This window comes from Conger conger, chromosome 3 (genome assembly GCF_963514075.1).
Source record: "Conger conger chromosome 3, fConCon1.1, whole genome shotgun sequence".
NCBI classification, from domain to species: Eukaryota; Metazoa; Chordata; class Actinopteri; order Anguilliformes; family Congridae; genus Conger; species Conger conger.
Window position 1 is genome coordinate 24515220 of NC_083762.1, and position 16794 is coordinate 24532013.

General features: G+C 40.6%; 1 protein-coding gene across 1 annotated transcript in view; it reads right to left on the minus strand.

Annotated features, from left to right (window-relative positions):
- stag2b (STAG2 cohesin complex component b) overlaps positions 1–16129 on the minus strand; it is a 37835-nt gene extending 21706 nt beyond the window's left edge. The window contains exon 1 of the mRNA XM_061233749.1: positions 15919–16129. The gene's annotated coding sequence lies outside the window, so the exon portion shown is untranslated. The remainder of the gene's footprint in view (positions 1–15918) is intronic.
- Between the last annotated feature and the right edge of the window lie 665 nt (positions 16130–16794).

A 16794-nucleotide genomic window follows, 5' to 3' on the forward strand; every position in this document is an offset into this window, starting at 1 on the left:
GCCAAATTTGTTTTGTCCAATTGTGCGCTCATATTCAGAACAGGTACATTTTTTACGTTTCTTACTTTCCCCAAACACCCCACATACATGTAATTGCAGAAGTGACATGTCTGAGCAGTTTCCTAAAAACTTGTTACTGATATTCATTGAGGATAATCACAAGAATTACAGTTAAAATCATGCTGCTATACCAACTAGCTAGACAGCAGATATGAACATACATTGCATTAGCTACCCAAGTACGTGGCCTAAGATGCACAGCAGTTCACCAATGTTATTATTTCTTATTTAAACTGCAGCCGATGCAGTTTCAATTCAGCAAAAGAAAACGTTGACAGTGCCACTGAAGGGCATTCATTCATTCATCAGCCTTTAATGGTCATGAACCTTTTTGTGATACCGCCACCCAAAGAACTGGAGTCTTTTCAACCTAGGTTGTCAAGACGTGCAAGGAATGCTTCTATACAAGCCTAGAAACATGTTTCTCCATCAAATTGGAAAGAGAGAGACTGGGGTGAAATGAGCTTGGACAGCAGAGGCTACAGCCAACCGTCTGTCAGCAGTTTGTAGCCAAGCACGTTTGGCTGTTGAATATGAAGGGACTGAGGAGCACACAGTGGCCAGGTAATGAGCGCATAGCTTTTAGGCAGAGCTGTGCGATATAGCTATCGTGGTACATCAAATAGTTTTTCTTGCACAATAAGAACCATCCCTGGAAGGTGGCGGTAGGTTTTGTTCCTTCTTGTCATCTTCAATCATACTTTATAACTTTATATGGTAACATCTCCAAACTTCAGTGAAACGCTTCCAATGTATTCTATGTATTCAATGTTGGTGTTGGTTTTTAAAAACACATCATTTACTTTTTCGCTCTTAATCCTTGTAGTCATGTTTTTATCTACCACATGGAAACAGCATGGCCCAGTTGCTGTCATAGCAACATTGAAAAGATACGCGTGACGTTTTTTTCCCCCCAGAAGCCTTTCACTTTGGAGGCGTGCTCTCGCCTCAGGTATGGTTAAATAAGAGACTGAAGGAAATCTAACACCGCATGCCGGAGATGGTCGTTACTCCGCTTACACAAAAAATGAATTATACCGTGATGGCTATATCGCCCAGCCCTAGTTTTAGGCACTGGTTTTAGCAGTTGGGGACAATACAATATGTGATGCCATGTTCCTCCAGGTCTGTGGTTGGAAGAGGGGGGTTTCACACCCCTGCCAAGACTGCATGCGTCCACCACAGCTTTGTTCAGTCGACATCGGTCGGGAGCAACAACTGGCTTGTTCCTCCAGGACGTCAAAAACGCAACGGCCTGGCAATTTATCCTACCAGCACAGGCACTCAAACCGTGTCACTTTTATCTCACCCACTGCAGACTGCCTTTAGGGCTCTGAAGTCCCCAAGGACATTGTCACTTATATTAGCGGCGGGTCATTCTTGACTGTGTCAGTGTGTCACTTCAACAGGCCTAAGCTCAGTCATTTTACAGCACATGCCATCATGACCCGGTCCAATAAATATGATAAAATTTAGCTCTGCCAACACAGGCTCATTGCTTGGGTCATTTTACACTGAACAACATTTCTTTTCAGTTTCCAAACCCATCCAAAACAGGCAGATTCTTCCCTTGCTTTAGCCCACAAGCGCATGGTAACTCTAGCACATCATTAAATCTCAAATTTCTCCCAGGTAATTAACTGAACAATTAGTGCCACTGATTGGCCAGACTGTCTTCACACCTGACTGCCAGGTAAAGGGAGGGTGGAAAACCAGCACTTCTAGCCTCAAGGACAGTGATTCAAGGAACAGGGCTCGAGCATACGTTATGATCTCTCTGGGGTGCCCTTAAGATATGTAAAGCAGGAAAAGACGATCTGACAGACCATTCTCCTAAGCCAAGCGTACACGGGACGGGGTTCAGCTGGAACATTCCAAAACAGTGGCAAGCATGGACACCACATGTTTGGCATGGAAAACGAAGTCTAAATTCACTAGCACAGCTCAGCCCTTTAAAGCCAAAAAAACTGTGGAAGTCCATTGAGAAAAAATATGAAAAGAGCAGGAAGAAAAAAAAATGTAACTAAAGCTTTCCGACCGCAAATATTTATCACGGCAGATGTCAGATGCAGGCAAAGTGTCTTGGGATTCAAAAGTCGTAGGCTAGACACTTAGTCATATAGGGCTGGCGGCGCATGTGCTGTTTGGTTGCAGCAGAAAGGAAAGTGTGCTGGTAAACCGCAGTGGTTAACCGGGTGTGTAATGTGTAACCACAGGAATGCAGCCATCTCAGGAGAGAAGACGCGAGGCTTCGAGCGGTGCCGACACCTGCAGAGAGGGGCAGTGGAGTGAGTGAGGGGGTGAGAGTGAGAGTGAGGGGGGGGCCACCATTTCAGACGGGCACGGAGTGAATCCCCCAAAAACCCGGTACAGCTCAGAATATTGTCCGGTAAGCTCTGTGCATTTATGTGAATCACCGCCTCCTCTTTCAAACAAGATGAACAGATCTCTCAGATAAGTGGCCCATGGCAACGTGGGCTGGACTGTAAGTGAGCACTTGCCACTTGTCTCCTGAGATAAAACAATCCAGCAAAATTACTTGTGGAGGGGAGGAGGGTTTCACTGATTTACCTGACAGACCTAAAACAAGGAAGTGAACGAGGGAATCCATCTGGAGCCATAACTCATTGCATTCACTCTTGCTTCATCCTCCACTGAACAGCAGTGCCTAAGCCAGCGTCCCTTATTATTAGATACCTCTCAGAGATGCAGACTGACGCCTGGGACACGCATTTCATGAGTAGACCAACCACAGGGCCCAGAGCCAATCAACATGCAGAGATTAAAAGGTCAGCGGGCTTTGTGACATCGCACGCACGCCAAACTCTTCAGCATTGTTTTCAGACGAGCATGACCCCGCTACCTTGCGGTGTAGCCAACGTCACCTGCTCTTCCGGCTCCTCGGGGTCGAGCCCCGCTCTCCGCACGGTGCAGGAGAACAGCACACCTGTGACCCACTAAGCACACAAAAGGCGCTCAGTGCCTGCTTTCATTACAGAAGCCAAACGGCGCTCTGCGAGGACTCAGTCGCGCTGCAGGTGCGCCTCCTGGCAGCTGTGGCTGCGTGTGGACCGGCGCTAGCGGGAACTGCATCTGCAGAAACGCACACCGTGTTAGAGGACGAGCCAAGTGGTCTCGAACATGCTAAATGGGCCTGAAGTTTCAGACGTTTTCCTACACGGACACAAACTTTTCGAATTCATGTTTTTGTTATGAAACCTGTAGTGAATGACACATCAACCAAAAGGTTATTGGGACTTCCACGAGTCAACATCGAAAATCAGAACAGCCTTCGAATTGGCGCTGTGCTTGGTGGGTTAAAACCAATATTCTGAGGGTCGATACTAAATAATTAACAGCAGCTTTGTTTTCCCAGCCAGCATGAGGTAGGATAGGGAGGTGAATGAAGAGGGCTGGCGTGTTGACTAAGGCGCACAAGTAAATAATAAACAGAGCAAAAAAGCACATTAAGGACGCTCTACAAGATTGGTGGGCTCAACCGCAGATGCCGGGGTTACCTTGACTGAACTCCACCGGCTATTTTTCACCATGAATAACAGAGTGTATGTCTGCCAACTCACGTTTTACAAATGATGTCCCCCACCGAATCTAAGGCAATTAGGAAGGCTGGGCTGCTGGGCTTCAGGTAATTTTGACTTGGACTCGTTTTCACCGACTCAACACGAGGACTGCTGGCTAACAGAGTGATAGCAAGGCAGCAGATAAGCATGCTTCAGTAAGAGGGCTGGAAACACTGCAGCCTTCATTGAAAAACAACGAGAACCATTTCATATAGTTTCCCATTAACTATGACCAACCAGCTTACGCAGGTGGTACTCTCCTTATAATGTGCATTTACAATAAATACATTTTAAAAAACTTGCTTTTTGGTTTTTCTTTCTTTTTTTTCCCCACACAAAGTTGAATAAGAAGTGTACTGTGGCTAGTTTAAATGTCATGACTGTCATGTCATGACCGAAAGCTCATTGCATCTTGTGTCTCAAATGGGTCGGCTCTTACAATTACATGGGGTGACTGTAATATGCTTCATAGAGGCCTCATTGTCCTATGAACATAGCCGTCTATGAGCTACGGAAAAGCAAACAAATGAACAAGAAGCTCTACCGTTTAGAAAATTCACTGAATAAGAATTACATTGTGAAATTTGTTTAGATATGGTTGTCTACGACCATAAGCCCACCATACCGGTGAGGGCCAAAGCAGACTTATTCCCAGTCATAGTTGGCTATTAGATGAAAATGGCAATATTTAGACTAACAGCAGCGTTTCCACACCAAATGACATAAAAAGACTCCAGGATTCAGAAGCAATGCTAACGCCCGTTTTAATCTGGGAAGCTCTCTGACACAATTTGTGGAGCGCAAATAGCTTTAAGCTGCACTGCAAAGCACTTGCTGTTGCATTCTCAAATCGATGATAAGAATGCAAATAAAAATTTGGAGTACACACTACATCCAGACAGTGACAGATTACAAAGAAGTATTCTGAAAAAAATATTTGGAGTAAGCCAGTGTAACAAACTCTGAGTCTGTTTATTGATAATTTATGGAATAACTGTCGCTTCAACATAACCATTAGTTAACATTAGAGGCATTAAGTTAGCTTGCCAAGGGTTATGGCCCATAAATTCTTGGATTTACTAGCTAAATTAAGCAGACTAATGCTAGCTTGATGGACAGGAAGATTCTTACTGATTGTTAATTTCTGATTTGATTTCCATAATTAGCTATCCGATAGGGACTTCTTGAAGCGAGAATAAAACATTTTTATATATATGAAAAGACAACAAAGAAAGTAGTACAATTTTTCCCTCCAATACTCATCATTAAATGCACCAAAATTCATGAGGCAAAGGCATTACTAACAGGAATTGCTTTCAAATATTAATTGGCATGCACAAAAAATGAGTCAAACAAAGCATTCATATTTCAATTAATATTTGATGGGAATGACAAGTCAACTAAAATGAAGCGAATTGTTTATATTTGGGATAGGCACCATGAAATGCTCTAAAATTCTGAAATGCATATATTATTAATCACAAAACATTACCAATCTCACAGACGGAACCTTTCCTGGAACATTATGTTACAATCTACTATCTGTAAGAATTTGAGAAGATCAGAGTGTAACAGCATTAAGAGGGCAATGCGTAATCTCAATATGAAGGATTTTCCAAATAGCATAGCTAGTTAGCATAGTAACTGTTGCTAAGATTGACTGGAGAACGCTTCACATTAAGATTATGCGTTGCACTCTGCTGCATCTATAACTCCAGGACACACAGGAGCAATGCATAAAGATATAATAGTTTGGTACATTTTGGTACAAGTGCTTCACAGTGATAGTAGAAAATACAAGAATACATATTCTGAAAAATGCATTGACATGCAGTTTTGTTGGCATTCTTTCAATAAATTGAAATATGCTTAAGGAAACAAGATCTTTTAATTTCATGTTATACCAGAGGGGTGTGTTCCATCAAGTATGTGACTGTAAAAAATAACACTCAATTTAAATGTTTTCGGTTTCGTCAACATATCCAAAACCGAAAACATTTCTGTCCAACACAATGAATTTATGCTATGAGCAATTATCAAGCCAATGGCTATATAGCGGAAGTGTTGACTGCACTGTTGACAAATAGCCCCCATCCAAATGAACAATTTGCACCATTTTTAAAAGTAGCTATGCGTTTTGCTGCGGGAATAGTCTAGTTGCTTTTTCCTTATAGAAAAATAGCCAAAGAAAAGTTGTGGTGGCAGTCCCGATTCCAAGTTAAGCCACCAGACTCATTCCCTTTCACATGCTTCATGATCGGACAATTGAAAAAGTTTTTTTTTGTGTCTGCCGCGCTTTACTTCCTGTCAGGCTGCTTACGTTCTAGACAAGCAATCGACAAGCTAGTTATAGGGCCTTCTAGCAGGCATTAACAGCATTGGCTACAATTAATGTTGTCGTCACAACTCTAATGCAAACGAGTCATCACATGTCAAGTAATGCCCATTGGTTGTAGTTGCCATTTCAATCGACCCTCTCAGTGTCTGTAAACAACAATGACATAATTCACATGCAGACCCTAACTGGAGGCAGAAATGCTAACAAATGACAGGTCGTCACTGCACAAAGGATCAAGTCTCTCAAATAAGCTTTATGTTACCTTGAGCAAAGTCGGCCAACTGCCAAAACATAGAGGTATTTCAGGAAACAGGATTGAGTTTGAGAACCCCTCCAAATCAGGTATGGACTTATGTAGGCAGCTACAATTAATAGCAATGCACAGGCAGTAACACAAACCAAGCAGGTAAGTAACTATGTGATGGAAAGTGGCATATATTTTTTTATATTTAGGCAACATTAGGTAAAATTATTTTGTTTTTGGCCAGCTAGCTAACTGATGGAACATTACCATTAAACAGTGGGACTTTTTTACAAATAGACAATGGACATTAATTGAAGAATTCTGTTGCTTTCGCAGTATTTTTAGGATCATTGTCTTGCTTTAGAATTAACCGCCAGTCAATGAGTTTTCAGGCATTTGCTTGAAAATGAGCAGATCTGAAGTATATAGACACATCCTGCTACTACCATCAGCAGTTATATCAATTAAGATATGTGAGCCAATACCTTTGGCAGCCATACGTGCCCAGGCCATAACAGGCTCTCCAACGTGTTTCAAAGATGAGGTGGTATGCGTTGGATCTTCAACAGTTCCTTCTCTCGTCCATACTTGGCTCTTGCCATAACTCTGATACTAGTCTTCATGTTTTCATCCCTCTTCCCTATGGCTTCTGCCTGATCGACCAGATTGGCATGAAATCTGTAAATATGCTGCTTTGTTACAGATGGGGTTGTGCACTTAAAATTATGCGGTCACGCAATATTTGCCTGATATAATATGATAACACCGGGTCTATTTCACCATAGGCGACTGGTCTAATGATTTTACTTTCATGCCAATACAGCCCTCTGTACAATTTGATATAATTTGATTTTTATGTAATGGTAAAGTTGCATTTTATGTGCCAATGCTTTTTATATGGCGCGGGACAATCATGGTGGCGAGATTCACGTGTCCATTTTTCGCTGAAAGCAGGCGATTTTTGCTTTCAATATCTGATGGATAAATATCCTAATGATAATGTATTGCTTTATTTATTTCTATGTAGATACAGCATAGTGAAAAGAAATTTGCCATAGTTTGAATTTGCATGTCAACTAATAAACATGGATCTTTTGTGAACCGCAAGAAACAAAATAACATTACAATAAGCCTCAAGTCAACCAGCAGCTACAGAAATTACAGAAACTAATACTGTAGCATTCAATTGCCTGCGGTGTTGGCATTTTAAACCCCCTGAAATGGCCAGATTGCTTTCTCGAACTACTGAAGCTTGTCAATTGCTAGTTTAGAATAGTTGAGAACCACAATAATAGACCTGGAGGTGAATGTGCATTTATTTTGAATTGAGCTCACGATTTTGCGCTCAGAAAAAAATATTGGTTATTTTTTGTTAACGCTTAGAAATCAGTTTCGGTTAAACATTTAACCTTTCACACATCTAGTATGCGTGCTTGCATTACTGCTTCCAGACAGGCTAGAGCAGACTGAAGCTCACTGGTGCTGCGTTAGCAGCAGCTAGTGTAGGTCCATTCAATCCCCACTTATGTTTAGCTAAAGCTAGCTAACCCAACCCATTACCGCAGGGTGACCTTCCTCATCTTGGCAGTATAGGCAAGGGGTTGAGAAGGGATAAAATAAGTTTTTGTTATAAACACAGGAGCGAATCAAGAAAGAAATCCTGCATAGTAGGGCTTTAACAGGATTTTAAAGGCATAGTAGTATGAAGCCTGCATTCAATACCATATGCCACAGTCACCATTAACATCTCCCATAGCAAACTTTAGCTAGCTAGTTCGCTTTCATGAGGACGTTATAGTTCTGTTTTTAACTTAACTTACCTTAGCTGTCGATAGTTGATATACTCAGATATAGCTCGTGAAAATATCGTCTCCCAAGATGAGCGCGTATACGGAGGTAGCTATGGTAACAAACAACAATGTGTGGAAAGTGGGGGCATGTTATAGCTAATTGTCTTGCTGTAATCTTGATATAAAAACAGAAAAATAGATGATATAAGGAAGCCCAAGTCAACACAAATGCGTGTAATGCAACACCTTGTGAAGGTGTGAAGATGTGAAGATCTCTGGTCAAGGGGTGATGATGCTTTGCCCATCTCATTTGCTTTGCCCAGTCCCTCCAGGAGTTTGCGATCAACCAAGTTCAACCAAGCTTGCAAATTTTGTCCAATCCTTGCTATCGTTCCACATATAATGGTCAAAACAAATTCTTGCAAATTTTGCCGATCACAAATCAAATGTTTGCAAAAATTTCGAGGTACAATTGGTCAGATCTTTGTGTTAAAAACATTGGTCCAAGACCATTATAAATCCATTTCTATGATTGAAAAAGGCTCACTGACCTGTTGACTCACCCTCTGCCTGTCTTTACAGTCCTTAAATTCGGGTTTCAAAACATGCACTAGACAGAATAACACTCAGTACCAAAACATTGTATAGCTGTACATTGTAAAGCTCATTGTTTGAAAATTGCTTTTAACTGACACAGCCAATGGTGTGGCGGGTTTCAACATCAGCACATTCACAGAGAAGGGGGAGGGATAAACAGTGTTGAGGTTTGAGGGTGTTTGTTGCTGCAATTCCCCTCTTGACAGTCAGAAGTTCAAAATTACCTAATGTACCTTTAAGCAGCGCATGCAATCTGGCGCCAATAGCAGAGTGCAGCTTTAAATGCTAGCTAGCTACCAAAACCAAAAAGATTTATATTTGGCCCATCAGGACACTGACAGTTGCTCCAGCTACAATAAGTTTATTGGCACAAGAAAAGAGAGCAAACATACTCTTCGCACCGGAATTAAGTTGCCAGACCTGTGTTGCTGCCCTCCAGTCAGTGAGTCGGTGACTCTACTAGCCTTCAGTTGTGAGACATCCGTGTACATTTGGTTGAGAAAGCCAGCATAAACACCAATGAAAAACTTAAGACATACAAATCACTAGATTTATGGTCATGCCCAGAATATTAAATACCTGGCTACCACAATTTGGTGTGCCGTGGACGGAGGTCATTCCTATTCAGTGACAAAGACACAAGTTGTAGACTATATATAAACAAGACTTGGACTATATATAACAAGCAGTTATAAATGAGCTTGCTATACTGCGTTGTGACTGATTGAAGCTCTGATTTAATCTCTGTGCTTACTGTATTAGTGTCATCTCTATTTTCATATCTATGGAAGTGTAAGAGATTGAACACACTTTGTAAACCAGCATTATCTATGCCTACATTTGTTTTTCTGAGCCTTCGGTTTGCCTTTGCCTTCTGCGCCAAAACATTTCCAGATACTCACTGGAACCATTATGACTGTTGGTCAGTTCTTTAAACAATCACAATTTTTTCCAGGACTTTACAAACATTCATGCAATTTTATTGCAGAACAACCCAAAAAATTTTGCTAATTGTAACACAATTTTTGAGAAAAGCCACTGCAATTTCAATAATCTTGGGCCACAATCACTGTGGATGGTTTCACAGATGTGAGCACATCGCCCAAATCGACCAGGAGTAGATCAGGATGCCTAGGGAAAGAAAATGATCCGGAATGTCCCACTGGGTGCAAGAAGTTAATTATACCTGATGCTGCTTAAGGATCAGCAGACAGAGCACGATACCAAGCTACCAGCTTCTGGAAAACTGAACGACTGCAATATATAATGCAAGAGTAACGCATCAAATGTATCACCTGTCTGACGCATATTTCTTGCATAATCATATCGGCCACAATCTTAGTTTAGAAACCGATACTTTTGTTTTCCGAGTCACTAAGGGTGATTCAAACACTGCCCACAATAATTCCATGCATGCCTTGTAATATTATGATCATTTTCATCTCATATTCACATTGCACACCAATATTTTGAATCGTTCCATTATATAATGCCATCACAAGAAGCCACTGCAATGCAAGGCTTAGGCTTAGGCTTTGCACCGAAGGGTCAAGCTTTTTATTCTGGTTAGGGTGCCCAACCAGAGAGGGGTCATTTTAAGGGGCCTCAGGAGAAGATTGCAAAGCTCTAAACAACTCCTGGCACAACAGTCAGAAACGTCTCAGCCTCCAAAACAACTAACTTAGGGGAGTGCCATCCCATCCGTGCGAAATGTCATTCTACTTAACTCTAGGGGGGAACAGATGAAACGCTATTTTATGAATCGGTCACAAATGAGGTGCTAGAGATTGTCACAATATCACTGTTCCAGGGAGAATGATGCATGCCAACAAGAGTCTTGCTTTGGATTATTATCCCTGTGCAGCAGCACTGGCAGGGCATGCGGCAGTGAGCTTCACACCGACACTCAGCTGTGTGAACTCCAGCTGCCCTCCCCTTTCAGCAATACAGATCTCCCTCTCTCCCTCCCTCCCTCCCTCCCTCCCTCCCTCCCTCCCTCACCAAGGAAGGCCAAGCCACCGCTGGGGCATGAGCAGGGATGCAACGGGCAAACTGTTCCGTGAGGCAGCGGCTGCTGCATGAATCATGTTTGCTTGCATTGTTTTTGAGGTGACTCAAGTGTTTTCTTTTTAAAATGAGAATTAACCCACTGCCTGTCTGGTAGTATGGCATAATGAAATCACGAGGGTAGAAGTTAGTTAAGGGCAATTCCACAGTAATGTCAACCTGAGCATGGAAAAATAAACTTACTTACTACCCAAAACCGGCCTCATGTTGAGGTCAAAGACGGGGCCGACTTTTCCCAGCCTTAAAACACTCTTTTCATAATGGGCATTGCTTCAGTGCAAACTTGAAAAAAAAAAAAAAAGAAGTGGCCGAAGGATGTATTTCTGGCTTTCTGTATATGCCCAATAATCATATAAATGTTACGCATCTACTTTCTTGCTGGTTTATTTGTCTCAGATACCTATCAGCGCAGACTGCTTTTATAGGGTATCATATAAAAGAGCATTGGGCAAAAAGCATTTTAAACGGTGTCCTGAAAACTCATCATGGGTTCAATGTTAAGGCGACTATCTAGCTTATGCTTGTCACATAGAGTTGAAGGCCTTTCACATCTGACAAGCTGCCCGAATCCGGTTATACGATGCATTTTATAGCAAACTTAAATTAACAACTTTATTTGTTTAACATTGTATAACATTGCAGCAGTAACAAAAACCATAAAAATAAACAATGCCACAAAAGATAACAAAGAATAAAATAAAAAATCTATTAAGTAAACAAAACAAATAAAATGCAAAAAGACAAGAGAAAAAACAGGAGTATAAATATTTAAAAACACAAATTCAAAAAGGCAATCGTTAAAGGCAATCAGTACCAATTTCTTGCTTTTTTTGGGCTTTAGTGGTCTAAAAGCCACTGACAAGCAAATCGAAATGGGTTCGAAAATTATTTCATCAAATCATCCACAATGTGTTCTACAACCACAAAAAAATTAAAATCTTTTGTAAAACCACAGAGGTCCAATCATGTTGCAAGCAACTGTCTGTATGCAGAAGCGGAGTTACATGGTTCACTTCTGATTTCTGAATGCTATCCACACAACTGTCAGCTATGGCACTTCAAAAAGCCTCAAGCTTCTATTTTTAATTTTGGAGGTTTTCTTAAAGAGGCTTTTAGTTGATTCTTTCATGTTTTAGAAACTTTAGTTTTCCCCATAATATTTCATTGTCTGTACCAAACAGATATAATATGGGCATTTAAGGAGATTTTCCATGGTCATTTCAGGGCATAAGACAATATGGTAGGCATCACAGTTTAGGTCTCTGAAATGAGCAAGCTTCATGAGCACAGGAGGTGAGGAAAGGGAAATAACAGTCAGTAGTGATGATTCACTTCTCATAAACAATAATATCAATTCTGCTTCTAGAGCAGGAAAAAGACACATTTTTGTACCAAACTGTCCTAATGCAACAAAGCTGTTGATGTCCAGTTAGATAATGGACAAAGAGCCATTTCATAGCAGCCACTCAATCAAATACTTATCTTAGTTGTATGACTTGACTGACCATTATGGGCAGGAATTTACGCCAGCTGAAACTGCATTTGCAAAACATGAATTTGTATTAAAATAATTAAATTATTTTAAGTTTGGGAACTGAATTATTGTATTTAAAAATGCATTTTGAATGGCATAACTCGAACTTGAATTTCACCATTTTAAATTGGATGCACTTCACTGTAGATTTTCACTTTTGATTTCAATTTCAAAATTCACATTCAATTACATTTCAAATTCAGTTCTTACTGTTGAATTTCAGTTCCCACACACAACAACGCAAACAAGCAAAGTCAAAACTGCAATCTGGGGTTAGTACTTCAAGCGGCACCAATATTCTTTGCGTCCTATTTTGCCATTGCAGAGCTGATAACGGCGCTTGACAATAATACTTTCTGCCAAAGGTTAACCAGATAGAACTAATGTAGAGCCTATGTAAAGCTTGATGAAGCTAGCCACAAGACTTTCGGTTTTAGGCTGCTGGTTTGTACTTTTAAATTTCTGTACCAGACGCTTTACAATGTAAACAACAATAAAAAAAAGTTTAGATTAATAAATTAGAAAGACTTTAGGCCAAATTAGGAATATTCAAATCACGTGTGGCCTTGCACCTCAAATGGTTAGGAATAAGAAAACACTGAATTCTCTTTTAGATAAAAATTTAACTGGATTTTAATAATGTGCTTTCATTGCACAATTATAATTACCAGTGTGGATGGTAGTAGCACCACTGTTGTTGTAACAATACTACTAATGACAATTAGAATTAGTTGTAGATTATGACAACTGCAACAGAACATTTCAATTGACAGTTGAATGGTGAATCACAAAAATGTATCCATCATGCATTTGCAAGATTTTGTCAGCCATCTCTGTGAAAGTAAAAACTATATCATTCAACAAACTATTGAAAATGTCTCCGCATTTTATTTAATCTCATAAATTTACTGGGATATAATTACACAGTAACAACGTGCATTTGACGTACTCGTGAAGTTGAATAGAATATACAGTGTACAAGTACAGGCTTTGCTTTAATGACGTTGTAAAAAGGAAGGGACGTCTGTTGCCGGAGCTGAGTGAGAGATAGCCACGGCTGGATATAAAACAGACGGGCGTGTTGAACGCCACTTCGGTCAGTCACGTAATTCAGTCTGCTTATTGGCTTTCGCTTCCTCCGTTTCTAAGAAACATGGGACAATTGCAAGCAGCAAGTACTGCCTTCTCGCGCCAAATAAGGAGCTGCCCCGTAGTCCCTGCTTCCTCGCCTCAGCCAATCACAAGAAACCATTAATATTTGCAGACGTAAACAAGCCGAAACGGCAAGAGCAGCAAGCAACAGACTCGGCCATAACTGCTATAATGACGCATTTTAAAAGCAACCGGGAATTAAATGTTACGGTGGGTATTCCTAAGAAGTCAAGCATTAGATGACACAATGAATAGGAATGAAATCATGCCCGCGCGTCAACGAAGTGTGTAACATAAATCGGCTCAAACAACAACAAAAAATCCCGGTTAAGGAAGTGACTGGGGTAAATCAACCCGCCTTTCATATCATGACCGTTTCAAAGCATGAACAGGGTGTGGTTTAAACTGAAGTCAAATTATATGCTTTATAACAAACAAAATGCATTTGAAAAAGTAGTTAAATGTGTAAGTGATTTCCATCAAACGTGGATTTAAAATATTAAAGTATTAATAAGGACAAACGTGTGGAGCGCAACTTGTCTTGACACGTTGCCAAAACTTCAATCGAACCGATATGATAGTTGATTTCTGCATGCTAGCCGGCTAGTAGCCTGCGAACCATGCAAATCGCAAACGTAAAGTATCCCCAGAAAGCCTAGCAAGCTATTTAAGTCAAGACCAACGTACCTGTCCAGTTAGCAATGAAATGAAGCTATGTATATCTAGCGCTGGGTGAATTACATCGAACTAGCTAGCTGTAGCCTAATAAACACTATCAAATGAACAGTTAATTAGCTGCAGTCTGTAACGCCAAGTATCAGGCTGAAAATGACATTCACAGGGATCAGGAGACACAAGTTAACTTAAGCAAACAGGTAGCTAACAGTTAACTATATACTCAGACTAAGTTGCATTCAATATAACTTATCAGGTCTACAAATGCCATGCTAGCTAGTGCAAATTGCATTATGCCGACGTGTTGGAGCATAGCTCTAACGTTACTCTACTGTAACATTAGCTACCAATGTAACATGCTAGCAAGCTTGATTGAAAGCCATATTATTCGTTATTTCACTACTATGTATTCAGCCTTAGTTGTAAGTAGTCAACGGACTTATTGACGTCTACAAACAAAGAGAAACTTAACTAAAAAAAATAGCTCATTAATATATACGAACTAGAACTTATGTAAAAGTGGCGCCAAAAGCAATACTGAACGTAAGTTATTGCAGATAAGCTAAGTATTAGCTGGCTACGTTTCCGTGGGAACTTTAAAATAAAAGGTGGAATAGTGAGACATTAAATTATTTGCATATCTCTAACCTAGATAAAAATGTTTATGGTGAAGTCAAAATATACAATAAGCTTCAGGCCTTACCGTTAAGCAAACTGCGAGATGCCTGCTTGCTTGTCAGCTAGCTAGCTTGCTCACAAAGCTAGCATTGCCCCGATAGTCGGGACAGAACAGTTAGCACAGTTAGCTAGCTACCTGGCTAGCTATCAACAACTTAAACTAAATTGCTAACAGTTCGGCACTCTTGTTGACGTTAGGTAGCTGGCTAACTAATCGCCATTAAAATGACGGTTAGCCAGAGAACTAAAATATACTAACTACGTTAGCTAGCTAGCTACATACCAGCCATTTTACTGTAATGTGGATCATGGGTTACAAGCAAAATAAAGGGCCAGGAGTGAGTGAAATTATCGCAATGCTAGCTGCCGTTAGCTAATATTCGCTAGGCTAAGTTAGGTAGCTGAACCGAAGTAGCTAGCTAGCTAGCGAGCTGGCCAGCCAATGAAAACAACCCCCTCCATATTTCCTTTCAATAAAAATCATATTTCTGGCGGTGTGCTCATTTCACCACACGGACAATCAATCAGTACGCTTAATGATACGACCAATGGTTACAACGTCCACCTACAATCTATCTGATGATCAGATCAAAATAATCAAAAGGCGAAGCAAAAAAATATTCTGGGGCACAAATTCTCCATCTTGAAGCCAGCCCAGCAGCTGTTCTCCGATTCTCCATCTTGGCTCACTGTTAAATATTATTTGCTGGCCTTCTTTGCATACCGGTGTGCCAATGGCAGTTTTAAAACGTAAAAAATACCTAACTTGTTCGTTTAAAACTCCATAAATTAATTTATTGACAACACACACAACAACCATAATTCCATTTTTAGAAAACATCTCGTCCTTGTGTCCTCCATCTTGCCTCAGAGTTGAGAGTTTCAATAACTCCGCGGCTGTCACGTTTGTAACATTTCCGATGCAAGTAGGGGGATAAAGATAATTTTAAAATCAAGAAATTAACCGCACGATAAAGCAAACATTTTTACAACAGTTCAGGCAAACTTGTAAAAAAACAAACAGCTAGTTTTACAAAGATAGCCAGCTAATCACACCGTCTTTCCGCGTTCCCCTTCCTGACACCGAAACGCAAACCTCCGACACACAGCTAGCCAGCTAAGCTAGCTAGCTAGCTTGCAAGCTACCAACAAAACACAAACCAACAAACTTCCAGAACGTTCTCCGCCATTTTACAACTTACCCTGTCGTTGATATCAAGCCCAAAATACTTGCGATCTTCAGCCAATTTTAAATGCTTTCGATGCTTGCTGTAGTATTTTTTCTTGGCTATTTCTCAGATGAGTTTGAAAGTGGCGGTCAGAGGCGGTTTTGGACTCTCTTTACCCCGCTTGCTCTGTTCGGTTTGTTGTTTCGATGATTGAGGAGAAGGGATACTTGCGCTGCAGAGGCGCCACCTGGTGACCAGAAGGAACACAGCCTGTGTTCCGTGGACCGCCTGACATCTAGCGGAGACATGTTTTCTCGTTCTGTACAGTACGTCAAAGATTAATCTCGGCCATGTTCAAGGATTTAAAGCCAAGCCTGTCTTGTTTTTGTTTTTGTATAATGTGTTCTTTATTTTTATATATATTCACTCGGATTGTAACAGTATCCAATCAAGTAAAACATAGTTTGCATTAAGATATAGATCAATACTGCGCTTTCAACGACTAGGAAAAGGCTATTGAATATTTAATAAAGCGGTTTATTTTAGTGTTGTAAATGTAGGCTACTAATTTAAGGCGGTATAGTTTGCACCTATATCAAACATTGTTTGCACAGCTTACACCTCTTACACACTGGCGCACACATGCATGCACAGACACCCGCCGTTTGCGATAACCACAGGGACTTCCTGAATATACCACACCAGTTTATTTCTGAGATTTCACAACCATATTTTGACATCTGTTCGAAATATTTTTTATAGCGCAGTGGATGTTTTTCTAATCTCCCGAGAGACAATTGTATCCTATGCTCGACGAGGCAAGCAGGTGTCTAAAGCTTATCTCCTGCATATATCGACTTACATTTAATAACACGTAATGGTCCTTTGGCTCCACTAGGTCCAGGCGAA